This window comes from Acanthochromis polyacanthus, chromosome 13 (genome assembly GCF_021347895.1).
Source record: "Acanthochromis polyacanthus isolate Apoly-LR-REF ecotype Palm Island chromosome 13, KAUST_Apoly_ChrSc, whole genome shotgun sequence".
Taxonomy (NCBI): domain Eukaryota; kingdom Metazoa; phylum Chordata; class Actinopteri; family Pomacentridae; genus Acanthochromis; species Acanthochromis polyacanthus.
In genome coordinates this window covers 17,037,773-17,065,085 of record NC_067125.1, presented here as the reverse complement: position 1 = coordinate 17,065,085, position 27,313 = coordinate 17,037,773, and the positions used below count along the sequence as shown (strand labels likewise).

Sequence of the window (27,313 nt, the reverse complement as noted above, 5' to 3'; positions counted from 1 at the left end):
ATGTCATCTAGCTGTATAATCTTTTCATTGAATCTTTCAGCTAGATTTTGTGTCTTTTTCCTCACAGAATCAGAAATGAAATTTGGCCTGTTTCTAATTTAGTATACACATTTATTACATTGCATATTTTACCATCTATAAAATAATTATAAGCCGGTCTTCATTGTGATAATCACAACGACAGATCAAAGCGATTTCTTAACTATTATCCGCATTCTTTCACTAGAAATCTAAGCCATTTGTACTTCATAATTGTTTTAAGAGTCTGATAAAGGAATGTAATTTAAGCCCTTAAACGTCTTTGTCAGGATACTATATAGACCTGCACATTTGCAAGTCTGGACTTGTTCCTCTGACAACAGTAATGAATTCTGAACTGATTCAAATTGTCTTACACAATAAAATTAATTCCAGACTCATGTCAAATCATCAGCATTTGTTATCCACAAAACAAGAGCACAAACTTGGGGGTGAACAATTAAGTTTTGAATCATGTTAGCAAAAGCCTGACAATATTAATACTAATACTACTAATAGTAATGATAATAATAATCATAATCCTCGCACTCCTCATTATCAGCACAGTAGGAAAAAGCGCTGGTAAATAACATCACTGATGTCTGCACTCTAGTCAGCTGCCTCAGTTTTAGAATCCTGTTTAGAATATTTTCACAGCGCACGTTTTATCAGATCATAGCAAGAAAATCACAGGTGTAACTGATAAGACTAATAATGGCTGCATTGCATATCAGTGAGTCCTTTCCTGTCACCTTGTATTGTGCACGCTTGCTGACTGACACAGGTTACAGCGACACTAGATGGAATTCAGCCATTGTTAAGGTTATTAATTACACTTGAGCTTTTCCTGTTGTGAAAAAAACATCTGCTGTGCATGTTGACGCACTGTCCCCCCCATCATGACCTACTGGAATGCTTGAATAAAACAGCTGTCATGATTGTTATTCATCCTTACTTTTACAACTATTTGAGCAAACATCGGCACCACATGGTAATATGTTAACAGTTCCGTGGGCTATTTTGTCGGCAGAATAATGTATGTTTGTTCAAAATATTAAGCTGAAAGAGAAAATGCCTCCCAGACAAAACAAATGAAAGAACAAAAGAAAGACCTAATATAACTTCTTTGTTTTTCCATCACCAAACACCATTGGGTAAATCTAGTAAGTAGTATTAGATAACAGCCAACTTTTAAAAAAATCCTAGGTCATTCCACATATACTTAAGCTTAAATATCATAATACATACCGATGCAAGTAGATTCAGTTCTCTTTACATCAGTGTCTCTTTGTCCTGGTAACACATCTGCAAATGAAATTTCTAGTTAGATTTGTAGGCATGTAACAATATTTGTTCACTGAACAAATACTTACAATACTTATTTACTATGTTGCATTGCCATATAGATAGCTGCACAATGGCACATCCAACCTCCTTTGGGCTCAATTCTTAGAAATAGCAACTAGCAAAGATGTCCCGTAGCCTCCGAATTGAAACAAACTGAACAAAATATCAATGCAGCATGGAAATGATCTTCTTATGAGACTTTGAGCAAAAGATAAAAATCCAATTTCTACTTTTCTGGTAAGAAAATAGCACACAAAACGTTTGGAGTTGTTTAACTGGTGACAAATTCTAGACCCCTGAGTTAATCTACAGCCTAGTTAGGTGTGGCTTTAAAGAAGGAAGCTCAAATAGCATGACCAGTACAGACACTCCTTCAATCTGTGACTATAAAAGGCCTTCAGAAAATGCAGACTTAGTCAAATGACACAGTGCCACAGATGACAAGAGAAACTGAAGAACGTTACTGGTATGATGGATGCTGGCATGTCCATTCAAAGTGCAGCCAGACATTTGAATGTCCACAAACTCCAACAAGAAATAGTTTCTGACAGCTCTGGGTGGACGTGTCTGAAAATATGATCTTGTTCCCCAAAATGTCTGGCAACTGCACCAAGCCCTTCAGTAAGAGTGGGACAACACTGTACAAGACAGCACGGAAAACCAAATTAATTCTGTGAGCTGCAGACGTGTGGCACAACACGATAACAAACGGTGGATACAGCGATTTGTCATTCCTGCTCTATGACTCCACTCTCCCCCTGCCACTAATCATCACCAATACAGTACCTACTTAATTGTTTCATGGCATTCATATAGTTGTAGAGATGCCCTGTGTTGGAAAAACCACTAATTCTACCCATCAGTAAAAACAAAATAATAACTAAAATAATAACAATGTATATGTTTTTAAAGGATGGATGGATGGAATGGAATAGATGCTGCATTTATTTTTGTCCAGCATATGTAACATTTTAACATTGAAATGCACAAAAAATATCTATTTTGTTGGTTTATGTACTCACATTAGCCCAAATGTTTGCACTACTATTTAAAACTCCGTGAAATCTTTACTTTTATTAAACTTAATGGAAACTATCACTGCTGTCACCTGTAGTGGCATTACAACCCCCTTTACAGCCTGTAGCTGCGGCAAGACCAGAGTGCGGAAGGAGGAAAAGAAGTTAGTAAACCAGCTAGTTAGTTTGTCAGTTGTTTACTTTTTCGTATCGCTGACTCGTGATGGAATACAAATATTTTTATTTTCAACCACAGTAGATAACAGCGCTGGGCTACTACACAACTGAACTGGCCACAGAATGTTAGCTTCATTAGCCGTGTGGCTCGTTGACTGACTCAGCTAATGGTAAGTTAACAATTAACGCCTTACTAGCTAACGTTTCGTGCAGACGTTTTATTAGAATGATGTGACATAACGTGAATGTACTGAGCCAAACCAAAACACCTTAGATAGCACAAATATAGGACTAAAGGTGGCAAATACAAAACTTTATTACGTTACCTCGTCCGTTAGTACTTTCTGTTGCATTTTCTTCTGTGATGGTGGCGAAGACAACAACTCCCGTGATCCCACGCTTCACAAAGCGTGCATCACCTGGCAAATGTGATCCAAAAATTCTATCATTAGAATGTTCAGTCTACCCTAAATACTCCAACACACATACTGTGTTCCAGATAATTATGCAAATGTGATTTTTCGTTATTGTGAAGAGGCTTTTTGCTTAATTTTACTAAATCTGCTTTTTTACTATTGCAAAGGCCTATTGTGAGCATTATTTGGTAGTTTGGGAAAAATTTTATTATTTAGAGGTGTAATAATCCAATTTTCTAGAATGTGACTGTTCCAGATAATTATGCAAGTCAAATAAAAAATAAACAAAGTTCACTTTTAAAAGCAAACAACACATTTATTTCATACCAACAAGTATATAACATGATAATCTTTATTTTTAAAGCAATATTCAACAATGGTATAATAAAAAATAACAATTTTAAACAATATTTAATTGAAAATGTGTTTATCACATAAGATAAGATAAGATAATCCTTTATTACTCCCCGTGTCTGGGGAAATTTCCCATGTTACAGCAGCATACATCTTACAGTAATGCAACAATAGCAACAATAAACAACAATATAATGATAATCATATTAACAACCACAATATGTCCAGGAGTGTAGGATGGGAAAGGTGGCTTATGGAATGATATGAAGTACGAGAGAACTGTGCAGGTTATGTGGTAAGGGATTGTGTGACAGAGTCCAGTTTTGTGTAAACATCAGCCAGTGATGCTGGTGTTATAAAGTCTTATAGCAGATGGAATGAATGACTTGCGATAGCGTTCCGTCTTGTAGGTTAGGTGTCTCAGTCTACTGCTGAAATTGCTACTTTGAGACTTCACAGTGTCATACAGTGGGTGAGAGGGGTTGTCCCTGATGGATGTGAGCTTTGCCAACATCCTCCTCTCACCCACCTTCTCTATGGAGTCCAGGGAACAGTCCAGCACAGAACCGGCCCTCCTCACCAGTCTGTCCAGTCTCTTTCTGTCCCTCTCAGTGCTCCCTGCTCCCCAACAGACCACTGCATAGAAAACAGCAGACGCTACCACAGAGTCATAAAAAGTCCGGAGCAGAGTCCTGCACACTCCAAAGGACCTCAGTCTCCTCAGCAGGTGGAGATGACTTTGGCCCTTCTTGTACGGGACCTCTGTGTTGTGTGACCAGTCCAGTTTGTTGTTGAGGTGAACACCCAGGTATTTGTATGAGTCCACTATCTCAATGTCCATACCCTGGATGTTCACCGGTGCAGTCTGAGGTGCCCTCCTCCTGCGGAAGTCGATGGTCATCTCTTTCGTCTTACTGGCATTGAGCTGCAGATGGTTTCGCTCAGTTGACAAAACCAGAGTGGTTGTGGCTCAGGTGGTAGAGCCGGTCATCTAATGATTGAAGGGTTGGCGATTCGATTCCCACTCTGTCCTAGTCATGTGCTGTTGTGTCCTCGGGCAAGACACTTTACCCATCTGAATATTATTATTACCCGCCTTGCCTCCAGTGCTGCTCTCACACTGGTGTATGAATGCGCGTGAATGTTGGTGGTGGTCGGACGGGCCGTAGGCGTGGATTGGCAGCCACACTTCCGTCAGTCTGTCCCAGGGCAGCTGTGGCGACAAATGTAGCTTTCCACCACCAGAGTGAGAATGTGTGAGTGAATAAATAATCGATCCGTTGTGAAGTGACCGTCCTGTACTCCAGCTCGTCCCCATTAGACACACACCCAACAATGGCTGTATCATCAGAGATTTTCTGGAGGTGACAGCTCCCAGAGTTGTAGTGGAAGTCCAATGTGTACAGGATGAAGAGAAAGGGAGAGAGCACTGTCTCCTGTGGGGCCCCCATGCTGCTGATTACTACATCAGACACACAGACCTGTAGAATCACGTACTGTGGTCTGTTGGTAAGGTAGTCGATGATCCAAGCAGCCAGGTGACAGTCTACTCCCACTCCCTCAAGCTTCACCCTGAGCAGAGACGGCTGGATTGTGTTGAAAGCACTGGAGAAGTCAAAGAACATGACCCTCACAGTGCTGCCAGTGTCCTCCAGGTGAGTCAGTGATCTGTGCAGCAGGTAGACAACTGCGTCATCCACTCCAATGTTTGGTTGGTAAGCGAATTGCAGTGGGTCCAGATTAGGGCTCACCAGGGGGCGTAGATTCCTGAGGATGATCCTCTCCATCGTCTTCATCAGATGAGAAGTGAGGGCCACAGGTCTGAAGTGGTTTGGGTCCCTGAGGTTCCTAGTCTTTGAGACAGGAACCAGGCAGGAAGTCTTCCACAACACAGGAACCCTCTCCAGACTCAGGCTCAGGTTAAAGATGCGCAGCAGCACCTGACAGAGCTGGTCTGCACAGTCTCTGAGGATTCTGGAGCCGATTCCATCAGGACCTGCGGCTTTCCTGGTCTTGATCTTTTTTAACTCACTTCTCACCTGATCAGCTGTTATGGAAAGGCTGGGGGTGGAGGAGGGTGACCGGAGAGGGGGTGATAGTGGTGGTGGTGGGGGGTGACGAGGAGATTGTATGGGGAGTCCAGAGGTGGTGAAGGGTGGGGGGAGGAGAGGTGTTGTTGGTGGTATGGAGCTGAGGTGTGAAGAAGGAGCTGGCTGGTCAGTGCTTTGATGAGAGGGGGGAGGAGTGGGAGTAGAGTCAAACCTGTTAAAGAACAGATTCAGCTCATTGGCCCACTCCCGGTCTCCTGCTGCAGCTCCCCTCTCGTGGCCTCCGCTGTAGCCAGAGATGGATCTCAGGTCTTTCCTGACCTCCCTTGTGTTATTGTCCTGCAGGTGAGATTCCATCTTGGTCCTGTAGCTGGCCTTGTCCGCCTTGATCTCCTTCTAGTCAGATATTGAGTATCAACCTGTGTTGTTTCATATCAAGTATTGTTTCAGCATTGAGTCTCTCAAATATAAATCTAATATTAATGCTTAACTCATTTGGTAATTTGGTAACACTAGTTAATGGAAAACATTGCTCCGTTAAGCTATTATTTTTTCACATTTTTAAGATGGCAAATATCATTGAGTACAATATCCCCCTAGTAAAAGTCACATTTCTCTTTTAAAAACTGTTACAAATCTTACAAAATACACACAAAAACCCGACACAATTACAGTAACTTAAAGTCATGTAGATCGCCGAAATCAGTTCCAGTCATACTCAGAGTTAAAATCATACAGTAAGAAGCGGGGGCTTTTAAAGGCATTAGAGGAGATTTAATTTCCTACGACTTTGAACGTAGCATGCGCATGCGCACATACAACCTCTCCCTCACCCCCCTCTAACCTCCCCCCTCTTAACATTTACGAAGAAACGCCCCCCTCCAGAAACTTGCGTAGGACTCGTGAAGTTGCCTACAGCCGCAGTATAATCAATAATCAAAAATACATTTTACCTGTCCAGAAGGAATTTAGCAACCAAGGCATCTGTCTTTAGGTCCATTTGTTGCTTGAGCTGACGCCATCGCCCAAATGACTCGCCAATAATCACTTTTGTTTTTGCATTCTCGCGATCCAGTTGTCTTTTATTTTCTCTGACCTCAAAAAATGCCTTTCTTTTACGGCTGGGTCCCCCTGGATCTTTATCTGCCATTATGTAAAAAAAGATGAGCAAAACAAGTCGCCAGCTAACTACAAAGCCATACCAAAGCAACACATACAGAAAGCACGTAAGTCCAAGGCGTACGTAATCTACATAACTAGGCCTGAGCCGGAAGATTTTTGATTGACAGGAAAGGGAGCAAAGCAAACGCCTCGGTCCGAGCGGGTTGATTGGCTGATGTTTTTCAGGTCCTCCCATGTCCACAGTTTTGTTTTGTTTTTTTTAATTCTTTTAGAAACCATACATACAAGTCCACTAAAGGTCGGTATATTCATTTTATGTGAATCAGACAAATTAAACAACAAAAACATCCTCCATAATGCCTTTAAAGAAGTTAAGCGAGGGTCCTTAATTCGAAACCGGACGAGAGCAGCAAAATAGCTTTTCAAATTTTTAAATTACTTATTTTTTCTCTCTCTCTAAAGTTGTCTGCATGTCCTAAAATTGAAACCACGCCCTCTCATGACTCGCTAGTTGTTGTTTTTTGTTTTTTTTATAAAAGCGGTTACAAATCTGCTTTAAAGTGGTGACACGTCCGTTCGTGACAGTATTAAAAAGCTGAACTTCATTATGTTTGAGGATGGAAATTAATGTAAAGCAATCAGGGGAGCCACCAGGGAGTTTGGGCCCCATGAAAAGAAATTTTACTGGGCCCCTGTAGTGCCGGACATAAGACCAGCGAAAATATTTTGTGCTGTTTACATAAAACTGTGCATTTTAATGATATTTTTGACGATTATTTCCCATATTTCTGAAAAGGACAATGTGACAGTTACTTGGTAGGGAAAGCATTGAACACTCTGAATCCTCTGAATACAATGTTTCATTTATTTACTGCAAGACTGATTCTCATTCTTTAGCATAAAATTTCCCCAAATTAAATTACATACTTGAATAATACAAAACTTAAACATAAAATAACCTCTTCCATTAAATAAATTGCAATTATCATCTGTGAAGAAACAGATGAAATAAAAATTAAATAAATAAATAAAATACAAAAAGCCAACTGCCTTTTATGATTTCTCATCACCATCTATAGAATCATACAACAAGCACAATAATAAAATCAGCTGGAGATGTTAAACTAAGTAAACAAAGTAGGTCCATTCATAAAGAAAAAACATAACAGGACAGATACAACCTTGCTCAGCTAAGCTTCCTCTTGCACACATATTTACAATACATATTTACAACTGGCCCTTGCTGAACCTTTCTAACCAACAGCCCAACGCCGAGCCTTCTCAGTAGCAAAATCATTGATCAGGTCTTTGAAGTCTAGCTTTCTAGCCAACTGACTTTCGATGGACAGCATGGCAAGACTGCAGAGCCTTTCCTGTGACATTTTGGACTTTAAGTAGTTTTTTTTTATCATTTTTAGCTTGCTGAAAGCTCTCTCACCACCTGCAACACTAACTGGCAGTGTGCAAAATATACGCAAAGCAATACACACTTCTCCAAAGATGCTTTGCAGCTGCAGCTTACAAATAGCATTCAGGAGTTCAAGAGGGGACAAGTTAGGGAGGAAATTGGAAGCATATACACTGTTAAGGTGTCTTATTTCATTTTCAAAATCAGGTGCAAGATCACCAGAATACTTTGTGATCAATGGTTGGCACAGAGAAGAGATTTTGTCCTCACTAATCTGCCCAACTTTCAGAACAGCAGAAAATTCATTTACAATATTTGCTGTGGTCTGGAACCTAGTTCCCAAGTCACTTATGATACTGTCCATAGCAGTAAAAAACACAGTGTTCCGAAACACAGTTTCTGCACTCTCCTGAGACCTCTCCTCTTCAGAGGTCTCATCATGGAATCTTCGCCTTTTCTTCTGGCGGCTGCAGTCCTTATTTAACTGAGGTGCAACATTAATTTAGCCAGCTATCAGCTTTGCCTCAGCTTGGAGAGACTCCCACATATCTCTTAGAGACTGCATCTCTTCTGTCAAGGCTCTGATATTGGCTGCCTCTATGTCAGGTGAGATCTTTCCTGACTGGAGAATAGCATTCCTGTTGTCAATACTTTGGAGTACTTTCAGCCAGACAGTGAGAAGAACTATAGCATCAAATTACATAAAGTATTTTCTCAGACCATTAACCTCTGATCTTGCTTCACTTGTGAGACTGCATGTCATAAGTATGCTATCAAGGGCTTTGATGACAGACGGCAGGTGTTTTGCAACAGGTTTAACAGCCTCAATTCTTGCACTCCAACGGGTATCAGATAGGTAATGCAATGAGCAACCTGTTTGCTCTTTGAAGATGGCCCATCGCTCTGGGCTGGCACTTACAAATGTGTACAAGCAATTAATGCAGCCAAAAAATGACGATACCTGTGGGCTTGACTCTGCAGCATGCACACCAACAAGATTTAATGTGTGGGAGGCACAAGGAGAATAAGTAGCCAGATTATTTTTCTTCAGTATTTGAGCCTGGACTCCCTTGATTTTCCCTGACATGTTAGCCCCGTTGTCGTATCCCTGTCCTCTGCAATCATTGATGTCTATCCCATGGTCATGAAGAACATTATCAATCATCTCTGCTATCTCACTCCCTGTCTTTTTATGAAAATCCTTGAATTCAAGGAACCTTTCAGTAATTTCCCAGTCGTCTGTTTCTTTGTCATATTTCACATATCGTAGCAGCACAACATTTTGCTCAGTAGGAGAAATGTCCTGTGTAGCATCACAGATGACTGAATAATATATGGCATCCTCCCATTCCTGCAGAATTCTTTTCAGAACTCCTCTGCCACGTAATTCGATAAACTCATTTTGACTGTCAGAGCTAAGATAATGTGTCAGCCTGGTTCCATTTCCATTTTAACCATGTAAATCATTCTGAAATGAATATAGACTACATGTTTTTATTTCAGAATGATCCTTAATTCATTCATTTCCTCCATCCATTCTCTATACACGGCTTTATCCTCACTAGGGTTGCGGGGGGTGCTGGAGCCTATCCCAGCTGACTCGGCGAAGGCAGGGGACACCCTGGACAGGTCGCCAGTCTGTCGCAGGGCTCATTCTTTTCAATTAATCTTTTTTCCATAATAAATTAATTCTACACACAGTTGCTCACCTCCTTCCTCAGTTGTGGGTACTGGGGCTTGTTCAGGGGTAGGGGGCTCACAGGCCTCATGCACTTGACGTGTCTGTTCAAACATGCATCATTTTGACACGGGGGGGGGGGGGGGGCTGATTAAATATGGGCAGCTTGCTAAATGTGAACAGTGAAATATAAAATTCCAGAGTTTTCTTCAAAAATATGAGCTAATATGGGGAGAAAAGTGAGCTAATTTAAAAATCACAAAGTTAAGCTAGAGTAGAAACAACAACAGGCTAATGTTCCAGAACTTTCCACCACATGAACCAAACCCACCTTGCTTTTTGAAAAACTGGGTAACATATTGCCAGCCCTTGGCCTCTCGCTCCTGCCTTATCTTTTTTTCTTTTCATTTCTGACTACCTGACTTCTGTCATCACCCTACTCAGTCTGACCGAAGCACCGCGGCGCGCAGCAGTTCAGTTGATTCAGTAGGATTGAACCATTTTACGTAAAAAGGGAGAGGGGCCCTTGAGAAATGTTTCCAAAACAAATAAACTTCGTGTTACCAGTTATGACGCAAGGGTCTGGTTACCCTCGGCAGGCAGGGAGGCGGGCTAAAAGGTTGTCTTTCAAATCACTCTGCAGCAATTGGGTAGGTATACAACCAATCAGCGCAACATAGTTCCTAGAGCGCCGGAAATCAGAGGATGAGGGAGTTCTGCAATGGGTGAAGCTCAAGTATATTACAGACATGTTAACAGAAAGATTATTCAGAGTCGGTGCTAATGGAGCTCAACGACTGTTGTCGTTTTTGTTGTCGACCCTGGCAGAGAATTAAATTTGTTGCCGTGGGTTGTCTAGCGTGGCTAGGCTAGTTGTTTCCGGTTGTTTCTGTCAGAATCGTCGCGCCTCTGTCGTCACTGAGTTATGCCCGCCTTCTGACTCTACACTTCATGGTGATTCATCGGCCAGTTTTAGGAGCATCCAGCCTCTAGGCTTACCGAGGGTAACTAGACCCTTGCGTCGTCAGAGCTGGGCTAGCGTATTAGTAAAATATATGACATTTACAAAGGCTGGTACTCATCTCCTATTGCTATAAGTAAAGCTTTTGTTAATTTTAATATTACAGAATATGGTCAGGTGGTAATAGAGATTTTTAAGTTAACATGCACTGTTTTTATTATATTGGATCAGTTAAATGGTTGTATTTATATAGCGCTTTTATCCAAAGTGCTTCACATGATACATCCTTCGCACTTGAAGCACTTTTTGCACTTACTACAGGCAGTGTTGGGCAGTAACGTCACTACAAATAGCGTCGTTAGTAGTTTAACTACATTTTTCTGTAACGACGTGGTAGCGTCGTTGTTTACAAAATCAAAAAACGTTTCAACAGCTTAGCTAATCTTTTGGTCATGTAGCGCGGTAGCGAACGCAAAAAGCTACATTTTAAAATGATGAATGTTGAACTGCTTGAAGCGGAGCTTTCTGCTCTGCTGCAGTCTCATCTCACACTTTTAAGGATCAGATAGTGACATCCTCTCCAAACGCCGACATGTCTGTGTCGACCAATAGAAGCGGAGGAACTGTTGATGTCGTCATTCAACAATCTCTTCCTGCGACTTCACTGGATCCACACACACAGACGCTCGCTTCAGTTCACTGAGAGATGGCAGAGAAGGAGTCAGAGTCACCGTGGCCCTACCTAAATAGTTATCAGTTTTTGTGAAAAAACGGAGAAAAGTTGTTTTCAGATACCTACTGTGCCAGCCCAAGGCGAAGTTTCTGTCAACTTCAAAGACGTCAAATACAAATCAGAGAACCCATATACAGGTGACTACCGAATACGCTCAACCAGCAGCAGTTAGCTAACCACCACATGTCAACCGCAGTATAAGATGCACACACAAACGAGCTACTTTTCAACATCTAAAATTTGCGTGGCAGTAAATTAATTAAATTAAGCGTAAGGTTGTGGTGGCAGTGTGTGAATATGTATAAATTGGGGGATTAAATAAACTGATACATATAGGAGGGAAGAGGTATGGGAGAAAACGAGGTAACAGTAAAACCAAAATCTGTCTTCTTCAGTATTACTGTTAACACTAATGAGCAAATGGCTGAAAAAAATAACAGAAAGGGAAACAAAAGTGATGGCATAAATGATTAAATATCTTAATCTTACACTCAAGACCAAAATTGAGTTAAGTAGTAGTGGATACAACACTTTGGGAAAGCATTAAATGATTTTACATAGATATTAGACTTAAGAAATAAAACTTGATTTAATACCCAACGTGAATACCCAAATTATGTATAAAATTGTCTTACTATAATATTGCTTACTTTATATGGAAATGATATCAAATGTAACCTATTATACCCTCCAATGTAAGTGGTGTGTTAATATAAGCTACTGCAACTTAATTATCAGATACATTATGTCTGCAATACAAACTAAAAAGAAAATCAAAACAATGATTTCTAATGTAAAAAGGTTGATTCATTTTAAATATAGCTCCACATATTCCTCAGTGTATCAATTTACTAAGTTTGGAGCACTGAGAACAAAAATGATGGTTTAATAATAAACAAGTCAGCATTTTCTTGTCTCCGTTTGACTGACTTCATTAGTCCCTGAAATTTTTTGGTAAGAAAAAAAAGTAACTTGAATGTATTAAGCTACTTTGGCCGTATTGCTGTAGCTTAGCTTGCTACATTTCTGTGGGTCATAGCTTCAGTGTAGTGAAGCTTGATTTAACACAGAGTAGCTGGTAGCTTAGCTCATTACAGTTTCCAAGTAGCTTGCCCAACACTGACTACAGGTTTGTCCTTATGTCTGAATTCTTGCTTGTGTTGTACATCGCTTTGGACAAAAGCGTCTGCTAAATGAAATTGTACATACATCACATTCACACACTGATGGCAGAAGCTGCCATGCAAGGTGCTAACCACAACCCACCAGGAGCTACTAGGGGTTGGGTGTCTTGCTCAGGGACACCTCGACATGAGCTTGACAGGCTGAGGATCAAACCGGTAACCTTCTAGTTACAAGACAGCCACTCTACCCACTGAGCTATGCTGCCCCCATCAGTGATCAGTTATCTAGAGCTGATGTGCAACAGGAATATGAAGTTGAGTTAATGTGCATTTTAATTTACTTTTGCACCTAATCTTACCAATAGCCAAGATGGATCCTATTCTGTCCTGCTGAGCTTGTTGGTGGATGCAGCTGTAACGTCAGCAGCATTAGAGCTGCTGGTGTTCTGGCTAAAACTAACTTCACTGCCGTCTCTGCCAGATTCAGGTTGGGTTGGTTGAATAAGTACGGCAGATATTTTGGCCTGACTTTCAGAGGTTTGAGGTCAATATCTGTCCATGTTTGGATTTAGAAGGGTTAAGATTGTTGTGAAGCTCTTAACATGGTTATCTTCACCTCACCTGCTTTCTAGTGACCCAGCAAACAAACAAACATGGTGGGGAAAAAAGAAAACAGAGGAGAAACTACTGGAGTTGTAGTTTGACAGCAAAATGAATGAGTGGATAACAAAAAAATTCAATAATATATATATATATATATATATATATATATATATATATATATATATATATATATATATATATATATATACATATATATATATATATGTATATATTGCTTTGAAAATGTGTTTGTTTTAGAGTTGTAATTTACTTTTCTTTGGTTTGGGGAAGTCCGACCTTCAAGACTATAATGGAGGAAATTGTGTTTTCAATGACTATTTTTTTCAATGGTAAATTCTTTTTTTTTTCAATGACAACCAATACTGTCTCTATTTTAGCTCCATGAGGAAATGCCTGACCATCTGAGCAAACAATGAGCTCTGCAAAATTAACTGCACAATGAAAATGTAAAGGATTATAAATGATTAAGACTGATAGTTATGGGAGATTTGTACGTTGCAGAGTGCAGGAAAAATAACTTCATCACTCATTGCAATGAGATGTGCTTGTCCCTTTTAACCCTTGTAGCACCACTTTGTTTACAAGGCATGTTTTGTTTTTAAAAAATCTTCAAAATGCACACTCTTTTTAGAGCCAGAAACTGTAAAAATGGAAAGAGTGGTTCAACTTTCCAACTGTTTGTAATAAATACCATCAGTTTTGTGTGGTTACATAGAGAAAACATCTTGAAAATAAGCTTAAAATTGTCAGATTTCATTGTAGTCACCTGATTTAAAATGTCAAATTTAAAAATTCACCAAAAATAACGATGGAAATTGTAAAAAAAAAGAAACCCAAAGACTCTCTGCTCTGCACGGTAACTGAGAAGCCACGACTGACTCAGGGCAGTTGTGAGCATCAACCATGTGACCAAAATCCAGACACTTTTTAGGTGAAACTTTCAATTCATTTTCAATACATTTTATTCACCAGCTCAAATGGGTCATCACAAGACACTTCAATGAGAACAGTAAAGACAAAATAATACAGAGAAATCCAACAAATCCAAAGTTTCCTTTGGATTCCCTGTCTGAGCAAGCACTTGGCGACAGTGGGGAGGTAAAACTCCCTTTTTCAGGAAGAACCCTCCGGCAGAACCAGGCTCAGACAGGGCGGCCATCTGCCTCGACCGGTTGGGGTGAGGGTAAACCCAGCGAAGGATGCTGAGGTCAGGAACTGATATGGACTTTTGTTGATTTAAAAAAACAAACAAAACAAAAAACAAAAAAACAAACAAACTGTGAGTCCGAAAATGTGGATCCAGTCCATTAGTGCTGCTCAGTTCATCACGTCAAACATATCACATCCTTAAACTTGGACACAGCAGCAGCAGCAGAACGTCTTCTTTCTCCAGGAGAAGATGCGTTGGAAGCAGTTCTTCTTCTTTGTCTTTCTCTGGTCCTTGTTATTGACTTGAGTGTCTTCATCATTGTTTCTGTCCTTGCTGTTCTCATTGTCTTCAGCAGTGTCACTGTCCTCATGTTCACTGCTCTTCAGGTCTTTGTCCTCATCAGGCAAGCCTGTCAGGTTGATTCTGTTCTCTGGATCTGCAGGCTTAACCGTGATGGACAGGCTGGTGGAGGGTCTCGGTTCATCGCTAAAAAAGAAAACATACACGGTTGGGTTTACATCCGACAAGCAGAGAATGTAAACATGAAAATCAACAAAAGTCCATATCAGTCTTTTGTCACCTGCTGGGCTGCTAATGTCTCACAACCTGTGTACAAAGTAAATAGAAACACACTTACCAACTGCTGGTGGGGGAGTTGCTGTTGAGGTAGCTTCTCGTGATAAAGGGATGCTTCAGGATACCGCTGGGGGTGATTCTGTCCTTCTCGTCCCATTGAAGCATCGCCTTCAGTAGCTCGATGCACTCCTTTCTCTCATCGGCCTCTGCTAGGTTGTCCGTCTCAGAGCACACCTGGTGCAGAAAACATTTTGAAAGTCCAACAGTGGTCAAATCACCTGCCACCGTGAAATGTGAATACCATAAATGAATGTGAATTTTCAGCAACTAGCTGCTGCTTCCTAAACTACCGTTTCGATTTCATCCAGAGAGCTGAACTGGTAAACTGCGTCGTCGAAATGGGTCCCAAAACACTCTGTAGGTCTCTGAAAGAAGAAAACAATCATGCTTACTAAAGTCTTTATCTTATTGAGTGAGTAAAGGTCAGAGGTAAAATCACAGTAGGAGTATTGTACCTTCAGCTGCCACAAACCATCAGGCATTTTCTGAAAAAATAATTCTGATCTCCGTCCAGCATCGATGACATGTTGTGGCGGCACACCCAACAGACCGATCATGCGTAGGAGCTGCAAACAAAACATAACACCGTGTTAGACCTGAAGCTATTCCTGTGACGGCTTCTAATGTGTTTCAGCTGCAGTAATTTACTCACTGTCCAGTATTCGGAGTCTGTTCCGAAGAGACAATCTGAAGTCATCATCCTCACCATCACGCAGCCTAATGACCAAATGTCGATGGCCTCAGAATACGGCAGGCCCAGGATGATTTCTGGAGCTCTAAATGTGGAAAAAACATCAAATGAAGATGTGACACAGTAGACAATAAGGAGACAGCGCTGAATTAAAGAAGTTTAAAAAGTATCAGTATTTCATACCTATATGCAACTACTTGGAGTAGCTTTCCTGCTTTGGTTTTGGAGCTGTACTCGGCCTCACCAAAGTCAATGAGTTTGACTCTGAAGGGCTGCTTCACACGATCCACCATCATGATGTTGTCTTCCTTCAGATCAGCGTGGATTATGCCGGCGCTCTTTGTCGTATTCAGAGCTACAGCCAGCTGCAAGTAACAACATTTATTAGGAGTTTGTTAAAGAAATCTGTCACATGACAATAAAAGCAGAAGTTGTAAAGGTTCCTGAAACACCGATGTTGATTCTAGCACCACTCAAGGAGAGAAATATAAGGAGACAATAGAAGGTCATACCTGCTCAATAATTGTGCGGACGTGTTCCAGTGGCATTGGCTGTTGTGAATTCCGCAAATAGTCCCACAGGCTGATGTCCAATTTTTCAAACACCAGTTGCCGCTCATTTTTTATGAAGATGTCTCCTTTGTAGTCGATGATGTTGGACTGCTTGGAGTTGTGGCTCACGAGCTTTTTCATGATTTCCGCCTGTGGAGAGATAATATGTTTGCTGAGCCACATAGTCCAATCAGTTCTTCTCAACAACTAAAAAGTACATAACATCACCAGTACCACTACTCAGAATCTTATAGTGGTACTACTTTTTGAAAAATGTCTTTTTTGTGTCACTGTTCAGCTGAAATCAGTGTCCTACCTCATGGTCTAGATTGCTCCATTCGGGCACCTTTACAGCCACGTGCTCTTCTGTGTTGTTCTTCACACATTCCACCACTAATGCAAAGCCTCCATGTCCTATTTCTTTGACGAATGTGTAGCCTGTTGAGACTTCGGAACGCTGGCTTGTGGTACTCTCCTCGGAGGAAGATGAGGATGAACTTTGAATGTTCATTTTGAGCTTGTCACAGAAGCCTGAAAGTGAAGCAGACACAAATGAGAAACATATTCTATGGATGTCTTGTTAAACCATTGGTAATCTACCACACTGATGTGATCTCAGTTTTCAATCATATTTGCTAAATATTGAACCAATTATCATAAAACAACAGCACTGAGTGTTACAACCTGTTCTGAATTGTGTTATAAGGCATACTAGACAGTATTGCAGCAAAATTACATGGATGTTTCCTTAGAAACTCCAAAGTGTTCACTTCATTAAACAGAAGTCTGCTCTTTACAGGAGTACTGGTTGGTTTTAGTTATCCAGTTATGACCAAACCTGAACACTTCTTCTTTATCCAGGAGAAGGCGCATTGGAAGTAGTTCTTCTTCTTTGTCTTTGTCTTTCTCTGCGTCTTCTTATTGACTTCAGTGTCTTCATCATTGTCACTGTCCTTGTTGTTCTCACTGTCTTTAGCAGTGTCACTGTCCTCAAGCTTACTGCTCTTCAGGTCACTTTCCTCATCAGGCAAGCCTGTCAGGTGAATTCTATTCTCTGGGTCTGCAGGCTTAACCATGATGGACACGGTGGTGGAGGGTCTAGATTCATTGCTAAAAAAGGAAACATACACGGTTGGGTTTACATCCGACAAGCAGAGAATGTAAACATGGAAATCAACAAAAGTCCATATCAGTCTTTTGTCACCTGCTGGGCTGCTAATGTCTCACAACTTGTGTACAAAGTAAATAGAAACACACTTACCAACTGCTGGTGGGGGAGTTGCTGCTGAGGTCGCTTCTCGTGATAGAGGGATGCCTTGTAGTACTCTCCTCAGAGGCAGATGAGGATGAACTTTGATTGTTCATTTTGATCTTGTCAAAGAAAACTGAAAGTGAAGCAGACACAAATGAGAAACATATTCTATGGATGTCTTGTTAAACCATTGGTAATCTACCACACTGATGTGATCTCAGTTTTAAATCATATTTGCTAAATATTGAACCAATTATCATAAAACAACAGCACTGAGTGTTACAACCTGTTCTGAATTGTGTTATAAGGCATATTGGACAGTATTGCAGCAAAACTACATGGATGTTTCCTCAGAAACTCCAAAGTGTTTAATTCATTAAACAGAAAAGTGGAGTTACTTACTTCACAAAAGTTTGGTTATCTAGATTTTGCTGAAATGTGGATGTCTCTGAGTTTGGTGTTAAGCTGGTTTCACTGAACTACTCAATAAACGAATAAATAACTCAATAAAATAAATTGAAATGGTGTCTCCACTCAGAGATTTTGTGATTGCCATGAATTCTACAATGCCTTTAAAAACAATTTAAAATTTCTCAGCATTGTTTAATTTTGAAAATGGCATGTTAAATTACTAAAACTGGCCCTGTTTTTCTCATCTATCTGCACTTAACAACTTATAGTGACATATTCTGAGTAATGTTGTTATAAATTGTTGAAATCTCTCATTTATTAGAACATTTTCTGCTCAACCATGTCTCATTTGACAGATTTTTTCTCACATAAAATACATTTCAAATATATTAAAAAGGCTAACTTTTAGAAATGTGTTCAGTATGTTTATTTACAAATCAAAATCAAATTTCAAAAATAATTGAAATTGTCACTGACAGTCTCATCTTTGAGCACACATTACCCCAAAAAACAATAATGCAGAAATCAACCAATGATATTTTCTGACACTTTTGTACTTGCATGCCAGGATAATACAAAATAAAACATACAGAATATTTTTTAACATTAAATGCTTGGTCACAAAAATGAAAAAGAAAATGTGATGAACTTTAGTAACTGATTGAGCAGATATGACAAGTTGTACCACCAAAAACAGAAATATGGCTGGATAGCTTAATCCAATTTCATTTTTGGATTCCATGTTGCAAGTTAAGGAAACAGAATGAGCTATTACCTTACTTATTACACTTACTGAATTCATTTACTGATCAGAAAAAAGTGATCTTAACTCTTGCTCACATCAACACATCAGATTATCATTATATTCTTCAAAATGAATATTTCCCAGTAGAAAAATCCTGCTATCCCAACATATCTATGTATTTGCTCATGGTTATAGTCAAATTATTCCAAGTTTGGAGCTTTAAAACCATATTTTGTCTTAACAAAAATGTTTGTCCTGCTCTTTACAGGAGTTGGTTTTAGTTATCCAGTCATGACCAAACCTGAACACATCACTTCCCTTCCACACTGCTAAGACCTTACTTTTTAATAACAAGATGTTAAAAATTACAAGACAAGTATAAAACTGAGTGTTACATCCTGTTCTGACTCACAGATTTCATTACAAATTGGACAGAGTTGTAGAAAAATACATTTTAAAACTTCCTTCTGAATGTTTCCTCTGGTGTTTGCTTCATCAAGCAGAGCAGTGAAGTCACTTACCTCAAAAATGTTGGCTTCTTTGGATTTTCTTGAAAGGTTGAGATTAATCTCGATGTCCTGCTCGTTTCAAGTAGTCCTGTTGTCTTGTTGAAATCTGGAAGACACTGTGCAGAACTGTCTGCACCCTGATTTAAATGCAGCACTACCTCGTTCAAATGTAAACAAAGCAGCATATATGTAATGTTGTTGTTTTTTAAACTTTTAGCTGTCATATTTACTGTAAAGAAAGCACACAGTGGATTGATTTGGGTTCATGTAAAATGCTGAAACACTGGTGTAATCATTGTATATGAGGAATATGGCTTTCCAAAGTGAACAAACTTGAGTTAGTTGAGCCTTTGGAGAAAACATGTTGGGGGTAAATTGTGCCATCAATTATGTTGAAGTAAAATTTAAAATTTTCCATCTCATATAATGTAAGATCTGTCTCCGTTTGTTCATGGATGACCTGATGGGCTGAAAAGTCATTCTGTCGATCTTCATCTGCCACCTGACGTATGAACTTCCCCTTCTTTACTTCTCCTACACTGCAAAAAGTCCTCCTTCAAAAACAAGAAAAAACCCACAAAAACAAGTGACATATTACTTAAACTAAGCAAAATTATCTGCCAACAGAACAAGAAAATTTGGCTTGTCAAGATTTTCCAAAACAAGTAAAAATATCTAACCTCAATGAAACCCAAAATACCTTAAAATTAGTATATTCTCACTAATAACAAGTGCTTTTTTCTTGGAAGAAATAAAAAACATGAGACCTCTTTTCTCAATATGTTGAAAAATATTCTTAAATTAAGCAAATGCTAGTGCCATTGTCTTGACATAATGATATGTAGTAAGCATTACATTACTTGAAAAGTTATACTAAAATCTAATTTACTTTTCTTGATGGAACGGTAACAGTTAAGAATATTTTTCTCATTATGTAGGATAATTTTCTTAAAATTCTTAAAATGAGCCAAATGCTGTGGAATTCAAAAATATTCATGCTTATAATCAGTGATCCTGACTACAAGAACAGTAAATGTCACTTGCTTAAATGAAGATACAAATCCAATTTCTTTTCACCTCTTTATTATATTTAAGGTGCAATCTGTATCAAAAACATTTTACAGAAGAAAGTGCTCTGAGGAGCCCTGAACAAATGCTAAGACCTGAACAAACTGACTCATCTAACATTTTCTGGAACTACAGAACAATGTACAAGCCTTCTCAGTGAACTTCCTCCACTCAGCCATAGCTTTTTTATATGAAGAAGTCATGTCTCGGTCATGGATGGCATCCATGAGGACCTCTGTCTGCAGCACAGAGAGGAGTGTGGCTATGCACTTGGGGTATGTGAGGTGAAAGGTGTAGTAGCATGCCATGATGTACATCACACTGTCTGAGACGTCCTCCTTTGGGAAGATCAGCACAGGCATGCTTCCGATGGCCAGAATGCAGTTGCTCTCACAGACGATCACTACAGGGCTGGAGAGTGGTCTTGCGTTCAGGAAAGCGTTGGGGTCTTCCACAGACTGAAACACAAATAGAAATATGAGGCTAATTAAGTGTGAATTGAAGCTTATTTGTGTGTGTGTTTATGAGAGTAAACTAAATGGATATGTGGCAGGGTAGCAATGCTTGTCTTTGTCTATAATTGAAATAAAAATGAATATGTGGAAGTGACAGAAGACAAGAAAGTTAAGTGTAAAAGAAACAAAGTAGTTGTGAGCCAGTGTTTATTACTTTTTATGGATGTGTGTCAAGGAGCCTACTATACAGCCTGCAACTATAGCTGTCATTCTGTTTTGCCTGACTAATCTGAGTGGTCCAGATATGTTCTTTGTAATGTTAGACATTTTTCTTTGGTCATTGCCAGGCTCTAGTAATGCAACAATATTCTTCATAAACAGCTGCACTGGGTTAAGGCAGTAAAAGCAGTCTGATGTCAAAATATTGGAAGCATTTATAATTTCTGTTTTGTGGGATCAAATACACAGGCGAGTTCAGTTATTGTTTAATTTCTGAAATGTCTTTACTCAATCCTGTCGTTTGCTTCTTTATAGTACTTAAGAAGTGCTGTGATGAAGCTTGATAGGAGATGTCAGAATTGACCACATTATATGCCACATGACATATGACGTGCTGTAGAATACATCTCTTTCAAATTTGTTTACTTCTGTGGCTGTATCACAGCTTATGTTGCAAAGAAAATGAAACTGAGCGCTTCACCCAGTTTCTTAAAGTAGGCCTATTCGTTTCTCAGTGTGGCAATATGAATGTTTTCAAAATGCAGTGGTGTGACGTATCAAAAGTAAATATTTACAATTAAAAAAAATCAGGAGAATGTCTAAAAATGTGGTCCCTTAACAATAGAGTTTAATAGCCCTGTTGTAAAGTATGTGAAAAACTATCAAACATCATTTTTTTACCTCAAGGATGTGAAGAATGGCCTCACTTGCATGCCCCAACTTCTTGGGTGGAGCAATGGGTGATGGGAAGATGTCTGGCAAAGCTTTCATCATCGCAACCCTTTGCTTTACTGTGGAAAAACAAAACCACCTAATTTTATTTACTGCAGTCAGTTATTCAAAAAACTACATAAAACAGAGTAACAAGACAAGAAACATAAGTGAGTGTGGTTGGGAGAGACTGCAAGAAGCAGTAAACTGCAGGTGGGAAAATGAAAAAAGCACATGGTAGAAGTGGTTAGGATGGTTGACAAGTTATGTAAATGGAAAATACTTGGTGGATGTGTGAAACTGAGCAGCACCAGCAGCACTGACTACTGTGGTCAGCTCATGGATTCTTAAGTCATCAAATGATAAGTAATTACCTTTATCAGCCAGTGGAGGTCTCATGACTTTTTTGAAAACGCCATAAAACCGGATCTTCTCACAAAAGGTCCTCCAGCGGTTCTTCAGTTCAGGTATGAAGTGGGGGTTTCCTTGATTGAGGATCCGCTGCAGTTCATCCATTATCTACCACAAAAGGACACATAGCAAATACCTGTTAAATCAACATTCCAATCAAAATCTAGTCAATAAAAAATGTCTGGACCTATTATGTAAAGACCAAACAAATGAATTTCCCTTCGGGGAGCAATAAAGTTCTATTCTACGTAAGTAGAAATTGCAGAGTAACCTGCTTTGTGAATTATGAAACAATTTGTGCAAAAAAGAACCTGGCCAACATCTGTCCTTAATTTAAAAAATGGAAAATGGCTAACAATCTATAATTTGTAAACTAACATACATGCAATCATGCATCCATCCATCCATCGTCTATACACCGCTTTATCCTCATTAGGGTCGGGGCTGACTCGGGCGAAGGCGGGGGACACCCTGGACAGGTCGCCAGTCTGTCACAGGGCTACATATACAGACAGACAATCACACGCACATTCACACCTACAGACAATTTAGAGTAACCAATTAACCTCAGCATATTTTTGGACTGTGGGAGGAAGCCGGAGTACCTGGAGAAAACCTATGCATGCACAGGGAGAACATGCAAACTCCATGCAGAAAGATCCCAGGCCGGGATTTGAACCGGGGATCTTCTTGCTGCAAGGCGAAAGTGCTAACCACTACGACACTGTGCAGCCCCACATACAATCATATTAAACATAAATCAACTTAAAATGATTTGATTTGCTTACATGATCCACTTCTCTGAAGCAGGGATATGCTTGAAGAATCTTGGTAGGTCTGTCGTGCTCCTTCATAACATCAGAGTCGATGTAAGCCCGTCTTGCTTGGTATTCCAGGTCCAACAGCTGGGCAACATCCTTCTTGTTGGGCCTGGGCTTGGATTTGTATAGCTCCTGCAGAACTTTGTAGTGTCTGGCCTGGTTCCTTGGGCTGTCAGTAGTTTCAGGCCCTATTGTTGAAATGAAATTATGATTACTGTTTCAGTTTCTGCCATTACAGTTTGAAGAAACATACAAATATTCAAAGTTACTGACTTTTAGTTTAATCATTTCAATGTTTGTATCTAAAACTAAACCATGTATAAAAGACTTCTAAAAAGAAATGTGACAGTACATCCGCAACAACTCACCACACTTTCTCACAACTCAACTCTATATGGAGTAGATGTTTATTGATAATAAAATACAATATTTCTTTAGCATATTCCAGTGAAGTAATAGTTACGAGTCTGAAGTCTTAAGTCAGCAGGAGTATTCTCTCTCTTTCTCTCTCTGCTCTTTCCAGCTGATCCACCAGAACCAGACTGAGCTAAAGCTGCAATCACGAAAAGATAATCTTGATGATTAATGATTAATACCTTAAAGGCACTCCCCCTTTTCAATACTTGTAGCAATTTTAATACAAAAACACAATCTCAGTATGTGTTCTTACCATCCACCTGTTCAGCCTCCGGGGAAGTGCCTCCAGACTGCGGTGATGTTTCCAAGCTCAAAGTTGAAGCATTGGACTCACTGTCATCAGTGGGTGAACCATGGCTGCTGCTCTCAAAGCTGATGGCCAGTCGCCTCTTTCTTGAAGGAGTTGCTCCCTGCTTCTTTTTGGGGGTTGTCACATTTTGGACCCTTCTCAAATCTGCTTCTTCACAGATTCCTGACAAAAACATGGAACGTAAAAATCACATTGATCATAATGAAATTACGGCATAAAAGCTCCGATCCTGAATAAAGCATATCCTCCTACCCACTCAGCTCCACTGGCTGCAGACCTGTCCCGCAGCATTGGGTAGTATACAATGAGACGCTGAGCCATCGCAGTTAGCTCACGGCTACTTGGATATCGGAAGTCATCCCCTGCAGCTCTCTTTATGGCGATCATGCTTGTTACTGTGTTCCTTATTATGCAACAGCGAAGCTCTTTGGAGAGTGTGAAGTCTTCTTCTTGTCCAGCACGCTGTTTTTCAAAAAAGGTGGTTCTTGACTGCTCCAGCTCTGTGTCTGTGTATACAACATATTGTGGACTTTGAAGCTGTACAGTTCTGCTGGCACTGTCTCCTGGCTTTGAAGAGGGGACAGGCGCAGGGAAGGAAGAAGGAGTGGACAAAGCGTTTGGGGTAGTTGGAATTGTGGCACCATCATAAGTTCCAGAGGAGGTCCCTAGGTGAGGCTGGTCCAGTTCTTCACACTGAAAAACAAAAATTGATCTCACATTAATTGTAAGTAGTGCACTACAAGCAACAACACCAAAAAGGAAATGTTTCCGTCAGGTTTTGCAGGATTGGGCCAAAATGCAGTTACAATCAAACAGGTAGCAAAGAACAAATAGGAAGACTAGAGAAAGTTAGGAAGAATAGACACTACAAAATAAAACAGAAAAACGAACAGGGAACAAAAGACACAGACCATGACAGTTTCACTGAAATTGTAAATCACAGCATAGTTTAATGTCCACACAACGTTAAAATCCGATATCACCTCATTTTCACCATGAGTGCTCCTCCAAATGGCTTTCCTTCGGAAAAAGTGCTCAGGCCCCAGAAAGAGGTCACGCAAGTCCTCCTTAGACAGACTGGGAAGCAATTCTGTGCTAATATTAGCAGCAGAAAAACACATACAATCACACTGTAAATATACAGTATGAGGTCATAACCTGGTTAAGTCAGTGGTGGCAGCACAGAAGCACAGCTTAAGCAGGAACATATATCTACATTTAGCTAAAGTCTAACCATGATTTTGAACCCAGCCGCGCGCGCGCACCCCTCCCCTACCAACCCTCCGCAACCATTCTAACGTGCAACACAAAACATGCTAAAGCTAAAGTTAACTGCTGCCTAAAAGTTGTTCCTTCTGTTTCTGACAATAAAATAATATAAACTATTTTTACAGCAAGACTTTTCGTGTAGCTGTTCACTGTTTCTAGCCCACATTTGGCTAGAAGGTCAGTTTGTTCAAACTAGCATGTGAGGACTTAGCTAACTTCACAATTAGCTAACCATGCAAAGACATGTAAAAGCAAATTAACATTACCTTTCAATACTGCAACTGTTGTAGGATCCATGCCTGAAAAAGCATTTCGAGTTTCATCCATGGCGTAGTCATTTTATAGGATTTCCAACAGTCTTGCAAACGGCAGAATTGTGCACAGGTAGCCTGCTGCAACTGACCCGCTGCAGACTAGAGTCGTCGGACTCTTTCTGGCGCGTTCCACTTGGAATGTACCATGTCATAAAATGGGGGTGGACATACATGTTGTACGAGGGTAGAATGTTTGAACTAATGCAGTCATAATTTGAAATTCATCCATATATTGAAAAAATATTACTGCAAGCAGTTAATTCCATAAATTACATTATAAATACGAATAAAAAACTTTTAAAAAATCTAAATTCATAGAACTCCCCTATGCTGCTAGATAATGTGGTCAACAGGCCGTTGTTTTACGTAATTTTCACATCTCTTTCAGAGACTGCAGAAGAAATTTTACCTTCCTGTAGGACTTAAAAATAATTTTTGAAAACTTGCGTAGGTTTTCTCGGGGTACTCCGGCTTCCTCCCACAGTCCAAAAATATGCTCAGGTTAATTGGTTACTCTAAATTGCCCGTAGGTGTGAGTGTGATTGTTTGTCTGTACAGCCATGGCCATAAGTTTGGACACAAGTACTTGAAAACGACCGATTCGTGGATTATATACCGACTTCAAGACATGTTTTGGACAAAATAGTTTACTGGCTTGTTTCGTCTGGATGTCCAAGGTTGGATTATGGCCGTTTTTGTGGAATATTTTCATCTGTGTGTAATAATGAACCCGGAAATGTGAGTCGCGCTGTGTACGTTAAAGCCGTGTACAGAGAAAGGATGGATGGATATTCGTTGTTTGTCGGACAAATGTGTTTATATTACCCGCTGTGGTAGTCACATCTGAAAGTGGTTTATACCGGCGGATTCATGAGAATCTAAGCTTTCCATCGGCGTATAGTGTTTATATAATCGCGTTTGCAGCCTTCGGACATTCTTTAAATTCCTATGCAAATTAGTAAGTGTACCGCCTGCGGTACACTGAAGTTTAACAGGTTAAAAATGCTCGAGTTTGCAGCGCAAACTCCCAGCGCAAACTATATACTCCCAATCCCGCTTGACTTCTCGCTCTGCTTTTGCCTCCAGCATAAGCCCCGCCCACAAAAAACGTCACAATGTTTGTAAACAAATAAAGGGTCTATTCCAGAGCCTTAGAGATAGTAAGAGTTGTGACACTCCCATAGGGTGCCGTTGTACGCTTTCTTTCAGTCTACTTCCGGGTTGTGGAGGCTTGTTTAGTTCCAAGCACCGCTTCGACAGTGATAGCCACCGTTCATTTGCACTGCAGGTTGTTGAGTATATGTGGAGGTAAGTTGATGAAATGCCTACCTCTTTTGAATTGTCAACTGCCTATATTTTATCAGAGGCTCTTTATGATGCATATGCTGAGCTTTATTTGTATTTGCGCAGCGTAATTATATATATTTTTTTATCTTGGTAGACAACCGAATTTCTGCTACTTTCTTTTAGCTCGACTCTGCTGTTAGTTGTGAAGTTATCTCCAGGGATATATTGACGGATTAATTGTTGATGAGTTGCTACCTCTTTTTAATTTTAACGTCTTTATATTATATCAGAAGCCCTTTGTGGTGCATACATTTATCTGTATTTGTGAATATTGGCAGATGACCGACTTTCAGGCATTGCCATGTGCTTGTTAGCTGTTCTTTGAAAGCTACCTAGCTACATCACTACTTCTTTTTTAATTGTCAAGACTACGTCCTTTATATGAGGCCCTTTATAATGCATAAACTTATACTTGTAAGTATTTAACAAATATATTTATTAATATCTATCCTATCTATCTATCCACCAGTATCCCGAGAGCCCTCACTGAAGACACGAAGACCCTCATTGTTTCTCCCATTGTCAATAAAACATACTATTTCATTCATCAAAGCATAATGAGTTGTTATTCTTGAATATATATTTTGTGTATGTCTTAAAATGGTTATAGTGAGTCAACTCCTGCCTCATCAGAAGTGGCTGGACACTATCTGCTGAATGGACTGTTGTTACTCTGCTTTTCAATAACTCCCAGACTACGGGTAAGTGAATCAGAGAAATATAGACATTGTCTGGAAATACAATAATCCAGCTGGGCAAAAATTAACATCTTCAATCATCTTACATTTCTGTGTAAAAGTCGATTTTCCATGCTAAGACGAATGTGAAACATTCCCTCCAAAACCCCAAAAGTGTCTTTAATATGTCACCTTACGGCTCAAAATGTAAAACTGACATTTACATACATACTCCAATGAATTAATAATCAAACAAGTACTTGGAGGTGTGATTTTATTCCTTTTTTACCGTGAAATCGCCGCTCTCAGTCCCATAGAAGGAA

The 27,313-nt window shown here is 39.8% G+C and overlaps 2 long non-coding RNA genes across 2 annotated transcripts; one reads left to right on the top strand and one right to left on the bottom strand.

The window, feature by feature from the left end:
- Positions 1-14,942: 14,942 nt before the first annotated feature.
- LOC127536647 (uncharacterized) lies at positions 14,943-15,624 on the bottom strand. Its single transcript, XR_007945714.1, has 3 exons — positions 15,268-15,624; positions 15,103-15,177; positions 14,943-14,986 (listed from the first exon to the last, which is right to left on the bottom strand). It is a non-coding gene; the product is annotated as an uncharacterized LOC127536647 (long non-coding RNA).
- A 10,535-nt stretch (positions 15,625-26,159) lies between these two features.
- Positions 26,160-26,865, top strand: LOC127536755 (uncharacterized). Its single transcript, XR_007945948.1, has 2 exons — positions 26,160-26,274; positions 26,783-26,865. It is a non-coding gene; the product is annotated as an uncharacterized LOC127536755 (long non-coding RNA).
- The last annotated feature ends 448 nt before the right edge of the window (positions 26,866-27,313 follow it).